The 12,616-nt window shown below is 46.0% G+C and overlaps 1 protein-coding gene and 1 pseudogene across 5 annotated transcripts in view; one reads left to right on the forward strand and one right to left on the reverse strand.

Annotated features, from left to right (window-relative positions):
- Positions 1-12,616, forward strand: part of WHRN (whirlin) — a 105,098-nt gene that overhangs the window by 12,019 nt on the left and 80,463 nt on the right. The window lies entirely within an intron of this gene.
- Positions 2,145-2,341, reverse strand: LOC117098784 (annotated as a pseudogene).

Raw genomic sequence — 12,616 nt, forward strand, 5'->3', positions numbered from 1 at the left:
AATTCGTCCACACTGCCAGATCAGCACACTTCAAGGATGAGAGCAGGGTCTCTCCTGGGCCTCATGTCAAAGGCTGGTGGTCATCAACTCTGCTGTCACAGACTGGACAAGTTAAAGGGGCATTTTGTTTGGTCATAGGAAATGTGTAATAGAGGAATTTGTCTAGGCTCTTAAAATGTGTTTCTTCCCCACTTCTCCTTTTTTTTCCTTTTTTTCTTTTTTAAAGAGATAGGGTCTTATTCTTTTGGCCAGGCTGGAGTGCAGTGGTGCGATAATAGCTCACTGCAGCTTTGAACTCCTGGGCTCAAGTGATCTGCTTGTCTCAGCCTTCCAAGTAGCTGGGATTACAGGTGTGCACCACCACACCTGGCTAATTGTGTTTATTTTTGGTAGAGATGAGGTCTCACTATGTTGCCCAGGCTGGTCTCAAACTCCTGGGCTCAAGCGATTCTCCTACCTCGGCCTCTCAAAACACTGGGATTATGGGCGTGAGCCACTGTGCCCGGCCTCTTTATTTTAATTACCTAACATATATGGACTTAATTGTTTTTCTTTTTTTTGAGACAGGGCCTTGCTCTGTCACCCAGGCTGGAGTGCTCTGGTGTGATCCTGGCTCACTGCAGCCTTAACTTTCCAAGCTCAAGCAATTCTCCTGCCTCAACCTCCCGAGTCACTGGGACTACAGGCTTGCGCCACCATGCCCAGCATGGTGTGTATGTATATTTTTGTGTGTGTGTATTTTTTTTTTTTTTCTTTTGTAGAGATAGGATTTCACCGTGTTGCGCAGACGGGTCTTGAGCTCCTGGGCTCAAGCAATCCACCCCCCTCCGCCTCCCAAAGTGCTGGGACTACAGGTGTGAGCCACCACACTGAGCCTGGACTTAATTTTTAAAACTTGAAAACTTCGGAAAAACACCAAAAGATGCTCCCCAAATCGGTAGTAATTGTACCCACTCACCTACCCAGAAATAATCACGGTTGACTATTAGAGTACTCTGTGTGCGTCTGTGTATGCATTTATATTGGGAATTCTCCTCAAAGCTGCCATTCTGTGCATCGTTATCTAGCCTACTCGTTACACCAAGCGATGCGTGATGATTGTGTTGCCACCTTGATAAATGTTTCTACCGTGTGATTTTTAATGATTGCATAATATATTGTAGTGAAGAGGTACATGATTTATTTAACTAATTTCTTCTTGTTAGACAGTTTGTTTTTTAATATTATCCATATTGCTGCTTTAAACATCCTTGCACATTCATCTTTAGGCACATTTCTTTTTTTTTTTTTTTTTTTTTGAGACAGAGTCTCTCTCTGTCACCCAAGCTGGAGTGCACTGGCCAGATCTCAGCTCACTGCAAGCTCCGTCTCCCAGGTTCACGCCATTCTCCTGCCTCAGCTTCCCAAGTAGCGGGGACTACAGGCGCCCGCCACCTTGCCTGGCTAGTTTTTTGTATTTTTTTTTTTTTAGTAGAGACGGGGTTTCACCATGTTAGCCAGGATGGTCTCGATCTCCTGACCTTGTGATCCGCCCGCCTCGGCCTCCCAAAATGCTGGGATTACAGGCTTGAGCCACCGCGCCCGGCCTAGGCACATTTCTAATAATTCCTTGGGCTGTCTTTCTAGAGGTGGCATTGGCTCGGGGGAGAGGCGCAATTTTAAAGCTTCTGATTAACTGTTGCCATACTGCCCCTGGGAAGTAATTTGTTTTGTATATTCCGTCCCACCAGCGTTTAACAGCACTGGACGCTCTTCATTTTTCTCCAGCCATGCCAACACTGGGTATTGTATTTCTTTTCCATTTTTGCCAGTCTGGTAGACAAAAAGGTATCTTGTTTTAATTTACATAACTTAAATAGTGAAGTTAAACTCTTTTTTTTTTTTTTCAAATTACAAAGCTACTTTTAATACTTTGGGGTGAGCGCCACAGGAATAAAAAACACTGGAAAGGGGTAACCTTGTCACCCCTGGGAGTGACCCAGGAGGAGAGAGGCCACCTCATGAGGGAAGGAAGCATAAAAGGGACTTGCTGCAGACTCAGGGCAAAGGGAAGCCATCAGGGCTGGGACTTGTGGGCCCTGCAGGAGGAGACATGGGCGTGGTGGGACTGGCTCCAGGCACTCAGGGGAAGGGCAAGAGGGTTGGACACGAAGCACAAAGCTACTTGGGTTCCTGCTTCTTCTCATTTGCCTTTTTCTGCTTCTGCTGCATGATCTCCAAGTCCCTCCGCTTGCGGGTGGCAGCAGAAAGCCTGTCATCTCAGTGCTGTCCATTAACCGAGGTGCGCTCTGCTATTTCATACTCTTCTGGCGGGGAGCTCTCGCTGGTTACCACAGGTCATGGTGATGGCAGCGGCTCCGACCTGCCTCCATTACATCCCCTCATTCAGTCCCACATTGCAGTGAAGTTAAACTCTTTTACATGTTTATTGTGTGTGTGTTCATGTATTTACACGTATATATTTCGTGTAATATTTCGTGATTGATATCCTATGCCCACTTATCACAAGAGTTTTACATTTCAGTGTCATCATATCTATCATTATTTTTCAGACATCGGCTGAGTAGGATTTTAGGAAATGGTTGATTCATTCACCTTGAATTCAGATGTTTCATCTGAGCTTGAATTAAATTGGAAGCCCATCACCTTTTCAACTGAGAATTGTCAGAAAGTGATGAGGCTCAGGGATATCAAGAGTCTGGGAGGAGACTAAATCCCATTAACGTATCTATTCATGAACTGAGAAAATGATATGGATATAAACAGATATTCCTGATGGATCTCTTTGCTTCAAACATCGATCCCAGACAACAAAATGCTCCATTGCAAACCCATTGGGGTTCATCTTGACTGAATATATTTATGACTCTGAGGATCTTGTTTTCCTTAAAGAAAAAAAAGAATAAACAGACGAAACTTAAAAGAACATTTATAAAGCAATTTACTTAAATTATAACAGACTAAAAGCCAGGCTTTGAGGATAACTGAAGAATTGCATTAAAAAGGAATCAATATCTTTCTGGAATTTGTTCTGTCCTCATGAGTTGTTTTGCAAAGCGGTGGACAGCCTATCTGTCACTTTCTTGCAGATTTCTTGTAGCGTTGTCCCCAAGGTCAGGATTTTATCCCTCTCTTTGAAGGTTTATGTTTTTTCTTTTCACACAGCCTTAACTCACCCAGACATTTAGAAGCAATGACAGTGGAGAGCAGGGACTTTAAAATGTCAGGTCTTTCTTCCAGCCTCTGAGATCCCGGTGTTCCCAGCATGGAAGCAAAGGTTTCCTTCTGCATCCTCACACTGAACCCTTGGAGAAGGTCAAACTCTTAAAGAAAAGAGGGTGGAAGGAATGAACAGTTGGTTTTTATATCTTTTTTAAAAAAAACTTTTTCTTTAAATGTTCTTCTTTCCTTAAATACTCTCCTATCCAGCCGTAAGTTTTTAAAAACCTACTTCGTGAGGCCCAAATTAAAGGCATATTTAAATAGCATTAAAGAAAACCAGAAAAGGGGAGAAGACACCCACGTTCCCATCCTTCTAACTGGACATCATGCATTTCTCTGCCATCTCCCCTGGCCTTTATCCCTGTGTATTCACATTTCCTCAGTTGTCGAATCACCTGTTTCCTTGCATTTCTGTTTTGACATATGTTGTCATGTTGTTTAATGATCCTTATGTTGAGTGCATTTCAGGGGTGGGGTCTTGGATGGGTTCACACCAATGCTCTGTGGTCCACTCGATTTACCCTGGGATGCAGCAGTTCAAGGAAGCGAGGTGGCTGCACAGAGCCGGAGCAGATGGGCCATGTCATGGCATGGCTGTATCGCAGGTCCTGGCTCCCTGATGAGCACACAGATGTTGAGGATGCTACTGTAAAGCTACAGTTCTTTGAGAAACAGAATTCTTACCACACCACTGCCCAGTTATGTCATCATTCCAAAATAATATAAGAATAACAATTTTTGGACTTTCATTTAGGAGAATGTTTACAAATGACATGTGTTCTTAGACCAAACTCAGTAGCTTCAGAGCCTTTCTATAGAGTGGAGGGAGAGAGGTAAGAGAAGAAAGCAGAATATTGCCCAGGCATCTGTAAAAAGGATCTCCATCTCCAGCTGCGTAGAAAAGGTATCTAATTCTAGAAACGTGCTTAGATTTTAGTGTTTATTCACTTGGCAGTGGTTTTATTGAGCATCTACCATGTGAGTGGTGTAGTTTAACACCCTCTTTAAACTTTACATATCTCATTTGCTTATTTGCTAATGCATTTATAATTAAGATTCTTACTTAAGTCAAAAGTAATTGAGTGAGTTAACCTGAAAAACACTTCATTAAAAAGGTAGAGGAATCAGAAGTGATCTTGGAAAGTGCATGCGTGTGTGTGTGTGTGTGTGTGTGGTGCCTTTGATAGGAACAGTATATTGAAATTGAATTCTGAGCCCTCTGGCAACCAAGACAAAAGGAGAAATTAATGGATTATTTCCATTTTACTAGAGAAATCATTGGTAACTTCAGGAGAGGTAAATTTCTTTATTGGTGTTCAATTACAAGAAGAAAGCATCTTTCATTTCTTCACTGTCTCTTTATGTGGAATCTCTTACTATGTCCTATGTTTTCTACTTATTGAAGCATCTCTGATCAAGCCAGAACAATTTCTTGCCTTCCTGGTCAACTGAGAAAGGTGTAGATAATAAAATAATCATTTGCATAAGTAAGTATGTTGAGATATGTACTTTCAGGGACAGAGCATCACGTGCAAAGGCCTGAAGTGGAAAAAAGCTTGGAGTACTTGATCCTGTAAGAAAGCTCAGGTGGCAGGGCAGGAGATGAGGCTGGCCAGGCACCAGGGCCAGGCACACAGGCTCAAGATGCACTGTGGAGAGTTTTACAGCAGAAGCAATGGGGAGAGTTTGGGGCAGGGAAGGGCCAGAGTCCACTTATGTTTTATAAGGATCCTCTGGTTGCTCTACAATGACTGGGCTGAGAGAAAAGGCTGGGAAGCTGTTACAGTTAGTGGTCCCTGTAAGAGGTAATTAACACAGATAAAAATGGTGCAGATGGAAGGAGCTTGGAAGACAGAGTGCTAATTAGGGTTTTACTTTCTCATGACATTAAAATATGCTACTGGGGCAGAGTCCACATCACCGATTTCTGTCCTCCCTCAAAGCAGGTCTAAATGGGAAGGGACTTTCCAGTCCATGTGGCTGGACCCAGCACCTGCTCCGGGTTCAAGACCCTAAAGGACTTTCTCTTGTTTACATCCTGTGAGGCCCACGTCCTTTTTAAAAACCCTCCCCTGTCTGTCTTGGGCCAAGGTGTAGGATTGGCCTGGTGTTTAAGGGGGTGTGAACCCCCTTAAACTGCTGGTGAGAGGGGAGCGGAGAGAAGCAGGGAGAGGGGCATGAATATGGAAAGTTCAGGATCCAGATCCAAGCCTCCCTTTTGTCCTCTGTGACCGTGCATAGACACTTCACCACCTAGAATCGCTTTCCTCATCTGTGCAGTGGGAAGAATAAAACATGACATCATCGCTGTAATTTTGCTGTTACTAATGCTACCCACTATTTGCCGAACACCTCCTGTGCGCCCTGCCCAGTGCAAGATGCTTTGTGCACATTTTCTGATTGGTTCTCATTCAGTTTACATGACAACTCCATGAGCATAGGTGTTATGACCCCTTTTAATGAGTGGGAACGCTGAGGCTAGAGAGGTTAAGTGACTTGTCTGAAGTCTCATAGCTAGGAAGGGGTTGAACACTGTTTGAGAATGGCTTTCTAGCAACTGTACCTTCAGGGAAAACCCTCTGAGGGAGTCTGCACCCTAGACACCACCAGGTGACCCTTTTCATTTTGGTGCTTTGCAGTGTTTTAGGGCCCAAGGTTTAGCCCCCAGATGATTGGAAGATAGAGCCAAGATTCGCCTAAACTGGGAGCTTTTTGGAACCTGTGGAAGAAAGCACGAAGGAGGGTGGATCTCTGTACCAGAGTGAGCACTGCCTTGGGAGAAGGACATTGCAAAGCCTCCACCCAGCGCCATCCACATTGTCAGGGGAATTCAGGTCCTCTGTAGGCCAAGATGGTGTAGTGCTTCCCCCTGCAGGTAGATACAGGAACTACAACAGGGATAAGGCATGCCCCAGGGGACAACGTGGCAAAGAAATGTGATTGATTGTCCATGAATAAAGATGCACTGCCTATGGCTTCAGGAATTCCATTTTTCTCTAGTTTAGGGAATTAGATGCATGCATACTCCAAGATGGCACATACAAGTATGTTCATCGCAGGTGATGTTGCTAGCAAAAAATGAGAAACAGCCTAAATGTCCACTGGTAGGAGAATGAGAATTCGGTAGTGATGAGTCTCTTCTGGGGAATGGAATGGAGTGTGGGAAGAGGTGAGCTTTATGCCATTGAACTGGTAAGAAAAGATCTTCAAAATACATTTTTAGCGGAAAAAAATACGGAGCAGAAAATGTTCAGTTGTGAGTTGATTTATGTAATCCGATGATAAGCTTGTATATATGTATATGTGTGTTTATAAAGCACGAGAGCAAGTCAGGAAGGACAGACATCAACACATATCAGTCGTTACCACGGGTGGTGGGTTGAGACTTCCACTCTGGGTTCTGGGTACTGAGTTCTTTACAGGAATAATACCTTTTTTTTTTTTTGGTATATCTTACCTATGTTCCAGGTGCTAAACACTTTGTATATGTATATATTAACTAATTTAATCATCAGAACTACCCTGTAAGATAGTACCTCTGTTATCTCTCTCTCTCTTTTTTTTTTTGCCTGGGAAGCTGGGGCACAGATCGGTTAAGTAACTTGCCCAAGGTTACTGTTGGCAGGTGGCAGAGCTAGGATGGAATTTCTACAGCCTAACTCCAGGGCTGTGGCTGTTAACCACGCTTTCTTCACTTGTCTCTCCAAATTTCATGTGTATCTAAGGTGTCTATGCTCACATTAAGTGTGGTCTGCCTGACTGCTGATCTGAAAGAGCACTGGTCTTTCTGCGTCCTAATTTGAACAGATTTCTGGGGGCTATCTGGCATATAGAATATTAAATATCTTGTTCAATGAACGAATGAATGGACGGTTGGCTAAATGAATGAGAAGGAGCAGGGAGAGGTTCTAAAGGAAACAGAACATGTAATGTGCCTCAAGGAACTTGTCTTGTAGTCTTAAAGACAAGACCACAAATGTGACTCAGAGCCTGTGGTATAGATGGCAGCACAATCACAGAAGTGTGCTGGATGCTCTTGGAGGAAAGAGTCAGCCACAATCTGGGAAGCCTTTCTGGAGGTCGTGGGAAAGGAACTGAGTGTTGAAGGCAGAGCAGATGTGAGGAAATGTGGATTAAAGAAGGATGTTTCTTAAAAAGAGGAAAGTTGGGGGACACATGTGTTTGTGTCCATACAGATTCGAGGTTTAGAGAATTCCTGGGGCCTGTGTTTGGGAGAAGGAGCTGGCAGACTCCGGAAGGGAATTGGCATGCATTTAGTACCTACCGCGTGCTAGGTACTGTATTCGCAGTTTACAGTGTCTTAAATCTTTACAATTGCTTTTAATTTTATTATTATTTTGAAATAGAATCTCACCATGTTGCCCAGGCTGGAGTGCAGTGGCTCAATCATAGCTCACGGTAGTCTCGATCTCTTGGGCTCAAGCAAACCTCCCACCCCAGCCTCCTGAGTAGCTAGGACTACAGATGCACACCATCATGCCTGGATAATTTTAAATTTTTTGTAGAGGTGGGGTCTCACCATGTTGTCCAGGCTGCTCTTGAACTCCTGGCCTCAAGTAATCCTCCTGCCTCTGTCCCCCAAAGTGCTGGGATTGCAGGCCTGAGCTGCTGTGCCCAAACAACAATTGGTATTTATATATTTATTTATTTAGAGACGGAGTCTCGCTCTAGCTCAGGCTGGAGTGTAGTGGTGCAGTCTTGGCTCACGGCAACGTCTACCTCCTGGGGTCAAGCAGTTCTTCTGTCTCACCCTCCTGAGTAGCTAGGATTACAGGCACCCACCACCATGCCTGGCTAAGTTTTTGTATTTTTAGTAGAGATGGGGTTTCACCATGTTGGCCAGGCTGGTCTTGAACTCCTGATTTCAGATGATCTGCCCGCCTTGGCCTCCCAAAGTGCTGGGATTACAGGCATGAGCTATTGCGCCTGACCAGCAATTGCTTTTTAAGTGTAGAAACAGGCACAGAGAATTTAGGTAATTTGCTCAGTGTCACACAGCAAGTCGTCTGCAGAGCCAACACCATTGTCCAGTGTGTCTGAACACACAAAGCCCCAGCTAGGCAAGGTGGGGCTGGGAAGAGCAGGCATGCATCATTTTTTCCTCCCTTCTGGGTCACTAACCTGGGTCTTAGACCAGCTCTCCTTCCTGTGGTTAAGTCTCTGTTTCTGAAAAGAGAAAACCTTGCCCTTTGAGGTCTGCACCCTGAAATAAGCTGGGTGACTCATCATTACATGTCCTTGCTTGAGACTTTTCTGGAACACCTCTGTTGCACATGCTCCTCAGCACGGTGATCTGATAGTCTTGTGACCTTGAAGTCCACCCCATGCTTGCCTTTGGTGCATGGTTTTGAACACAGAAGCATATGCGTGTCTGCCGTGTTAACACATCCCATTAGTCCCCCTACACTGTGACCCTCTCCAGTCTATTTCTTACTCCTATGTTAAGCAGAGAATCATGTCAGCCTGGTCTATGAATTTGGGGTTTCAGAGTTGGCTCCAAAGAGCTGAGTGAGGCAAATTTGCCTCCTGAGAGCATTAATCCAAGTAGCAAGTTATTAAGTTTGAAGACAAACACATGTAATTTACATTTCCATAATCATAGCGTGCTGCTGGAATAGTCATCTAGTGATGGATAGTATCTTAGTCGTGCCAACTGCTGGGTCAGATCGAGATTTCTCTATGATCTGAGTTAGTGGAACGCCCCAGGGTCAAGTTTCACCAGTAAACACGTGATAACGAGCGTGGGAACACAGCACTCTAATGACCATCCCTGCATGTGGTGGGCTGTCCCCAGATCTCGCAGTTTTCCTTTTCAGCCATAGCTCATTGAATTCCTCAGTGATAGGCATTGTGCTAATAGGGCTCCTCTAAGTAAAGAAAAAGGAGAATGGTGATCTTCGTTTTGCAGGAGAGAAAACAGGAGAACAGAGAGGTTTGGTAACTTGTGTGAGGTGGCACAGCTAATAGGCCATTGATTCAGGAAGACTGGTGGATCCCGTGGAGCTGTCATGGCTAGAGAGGGGTGTGGTTGATGGAGAGTCACCAACATGCAGATGGATGTGTTGGATGTGACTTACCACCTGCAGGCAGCTTCCCCACAAAGAGCAAGGACACAGCCATGGCCTCACTGGAGGGGCAGCCCTCTGGCCTTCAAGTCCTTTCAAAGTCTCCTGCTGCTGCTGATAGTGCTGAGTTGGAATGTCCATCCTGCCATAATTGAGATGCTCCAATTGTCCTTCTGATGTTTCCTTAAACCCTGTGGAACCTCAGAGCCCCCAAGCTCTGGATCTGGTTCAGTGACGTGGTAGTAACACCAACCAGCACAGTTCAAGTGCTCACTGCTGGGATGGGAGAAACTGAGGAGAGTTTTCCAGGTCCAGAAGTCAGGTGCCTGGTAGGCGCAACCCTCAGCCTGCCTGGAGTCTATCCCTGGGTGTCCCAGAGCCCCTGATCTCTCTACTTTAATGACCTGTGACCACCAGGAGAGCAAATACAGTCTTTCCTTCTAAATACAGCCCTGAATCAGAAAGACATAGAAGTTTAACTTGGGACAGGATCTTAGCAAACAGGTCCAACCTGCTCATTGCCAGAGGGCAAAACCAAGGCCTAGCAAGGGGAGAAGTAACCCTAGGACACCCAGCAAGCTGGTGGCACAACAGGGACCTGCTGGGTCTCTGTCTTACAGGCTCAAGCTCTGCTGCCTAAGGCTGTGTGCTCTGTAGGCTGCTCTGGTGAGAGAAGTAAAATGAATGGTCTGGTGCACCTAACTGTGGGTGAGGACCTCGCGATCCCCTAGGTGGCCTGAGCCTCAGGGATCAAGGTAGCAATGGTGGGTGAGTTTGAAAGGCTGGTAGAGTGGCTACAGGGGAGAAAGCATTACCAGCTTTGTTAGGAAATAACTCTCCTGTTTAATGATATCCTTTAAAATAAGCAAGCAATGGTTTGTAGAAATGGAGACAAGAAGGCAGTAGGAGCAGAGACCGTCCCCTTCCCCTTCCCTGCATGACCCACACACATTTTAGTATCATTAAACAGCAATGGATGGAGCTGTTCCTGCAGGATTCTGATGGCCACTGCACCAAGAGCCTGCGTAGATGTTGAAAGCTTCTCTCAGGAATCTTGTTTATCGTCAGTTTTGCCAGAAATATAAAAAAGCAGTAGAGGTTGATGATATTCTTGCTCTCCAAGACCCACAAAAAGCCCATATTTATCCCCAAAGAATAGTCATTATCAGAGGTAGATGAATGGTCTACGCTTGAGTGGCTGGCTGAGTTTCTAATCTCAGAGTCCTGTGATGGGGAAACTGAGGCGCAGAGGGGAAGGAGGCACAGGGTTGGCCTCCTGCGTTCTGGGCTGTGCCTCTTGTACTCCTGAACCTTATGTGTCCCTTCCCATCTTGGGGCTTCAGGGTCCCCTTCTGTAAAATACCAGAGGTGGGCAGCCTGTGGGAGACTCAGTGACTTGGCCCAGGCCCTCTCCAGCGCTGGCTCTCCATGGTGTTCTCATCAAGGACATTAACCTCCTCTCTGTTCTCAGGGTTGCTGCTGGCCTATTTTTAGAACTGACCAAGAGGATTCTACTGTTGCCGGCGATAAAGAATACAAATGATGCTCTGCGCATTGTTCTTTATTCTTTCCTTCACTTTTTTTTTTTTTTTAAACTCCTTGGTCAATGTTTTGCTACCGCATGATTTTCGATCTCCATGCAGACATGCTAGGGGAGAGGGGAGTGGGCTCTGTCATTTGCTGAGCTCCTACTGTGTGGCCAAGAAGGCTCTGAACTTTATGCACATTGCCTCATTTAACCCGCGCTGCGCTGGGAGGTGGGCATTGTCCTTCTCCGCAGTTCACACGTGCTGCTTTGCAAGGGGAAGCAGCTGGCCCAAGGACTCTCCACTGGCAAGCCGTGGAAGTGCAACTGGAATCCCATTTTCTCTGTCTCCACAATCCACGTGTGATTTTTCCACTTTCACTCCTCTATTCCTGACCCGAGCATAACCTTCCAGACTAGATATGGGTGCAGGAGGATGCCTGTGGATGTTAATGGTTTCTTTTGGAGGCAATATTTACCTTCTTAATCAGGCAGTCTTTTTTCAGGACCTACTGTGTACCGGATGATACTTAATCTCTCATCAGGCTGCAAGCATCATTGAGGACCTACTGTGCACCAGATGATGCCTTGTCTCTCACCAGGCATGTGTCATGAAGACCTTCTATGGACCTGGCTATGCTCTGCTCTTCACTACGTGCAAGTTTCATGAGGACCTACTGTGTGCAGGACAATGCTATGGCTTTGTCACCAGGCCCAAGTGTCATAAGGACCTACTGTGTGCCAGGCGATACCTTGTCTCTCACGAGGCGTGTGTCATGAAAACCTATTGTGTACCAGGCAATGCCTTGTCTCTCACGAGGCTCAAGTGTCATGAGGACCTACTGTGTGCCAGGCAGTGCCTTGTTCCTCACTAGGCATAAGTGTCATGAGGACCTGATGTATGCTGGGTGATGCCTTGTTTCTCACCAGGCTGCAACCTGTTATGAGGATAGACCCACTTTGTTTCCTCTAGGCTTGGCACACAGTAGGCATTTGGTCAGCCCTTGTTGAATGAGTGCTGTGGTGTAGTGTTGCAGTCTGTCTAGGAAGGAGCAGAGGAGGAGGCAAGCCAGGTGGAACAGCACTGGAGCAGGGAGCTGTGCCCTCATGGAAGAGGGCGCAGGGGGTAGAGACGAGAGGAAGAGGAAAGAGGGGTTAGGAAGACGGGGGCCATGGAAGACGTGGTGGCCTCAGAGGCTTCTGCTGACACCTCCTGTGCCCTGAACCACTTTCCACTTTACTCTGGGAGAAGCCCACTTGGTCTCAGGCTTTCTCTATCCCGCTTCTTCACCTTAGCAGGGATTTCATTTTCCCGACTGTTCCGCCAGGGGAGCCCTGGGGAATGCTAAAAGAATACTGTAAATCTTACCCTGCTCATCTTCACAAAAATCTTTTTTAAAAGCAGAATTTTGGAGAGATGCCATCCTCGTTATCCCTCCACTGGGGACTGGCATTTAGCTGTAGAATTGAGGGCCTGGGTGCCTCTTGGCTCACCCTTCCTATGCTGAGAGAGGCTCAGATGTCAGAGAGTTGCCTCTTCCTGCAGGCCTTGCCTAGCCAGGGCTCCCTCCTGTCTTTGAAAGCTCAGCCCAGGGTCTGGTTTGTCTGTTGAGGGTATTGGGGAGTCGGTAGAGCTGTATGTGCAAATTGGGGCAAAGCTTGGGGGACACAGCTAAGTGTCGACCCCTCTTCTTAGGCATGTTATTTTTTTTCTTCGATATTGAAAGCAATGTGACCTCATTGTGGAACATTTGGAAAATATTGAGAAACAGGAAGAGCAAAA

This window comes from Trachypithecus francoisi, unplaced genomic scaffold (assembly GCF_009764315.1).
Source record: "Trachypithecus francoisi isolate TF-2019V2 unplaced genomic scaffold, Tfra_2.0 Lachesis_group16, whole genome shotgun sequence".
Lineage (NCBI taxonomy): Eukaryota > Metazoa > Chordata > Mammalia > Primates > Cercopithecidae > Trachypithecus > Trachypithecus francoisi.